This window comes from Arachis duranensis, chromosome 2, assembly GCF_000817695.3.
Source record: "Arachis duranensis cultivar V14167 chromosome 2, aradu.V14167.gnm2.J7QH, whole genome shotgun sequence".
NCBI lineage: Eukaryota > Viridiplantae > Streptophyta > Magnoliopsida > Fabales > Fabaceae > Arachis > Arachis duranensis.
This window is the reverse complement of record NC_029773.3, coordinates 50642451-50642749: the sequence shown is the minus strand read 5'-3', so window position 1 is coordinate 50642749 and position 299 is coordinate 50642451.

Sequence of the window (299 nt, the reverse complement as noted above, 5' to 3'; positions counted from 1 at the left end):
CCTTAGCTTCTCTTAGCTTTCGCTTCAAGGTCCTTTCAGGTTTAGGATCAGCCTCAACAAGAATGCCTTTGTCTCTGCTCCTGCTCATATGAAAGAGAAGGGAACAAGAAAATGTGGAATCCTCTATGTCACAATATAGAGATTCCTTTAGGTGTCAGAGGAAAAGAAAAGTAGAAGACAGAAGTAGAAAATTCGAACTTATCAAAGGAGATGGAGTTCGAGTTTTGCATTAAGGGATAGTGTTAGTCCATAAATAGAAGGATGTGAGAAGAAGGGAAGTGATTTTCGAAAATTAAGTA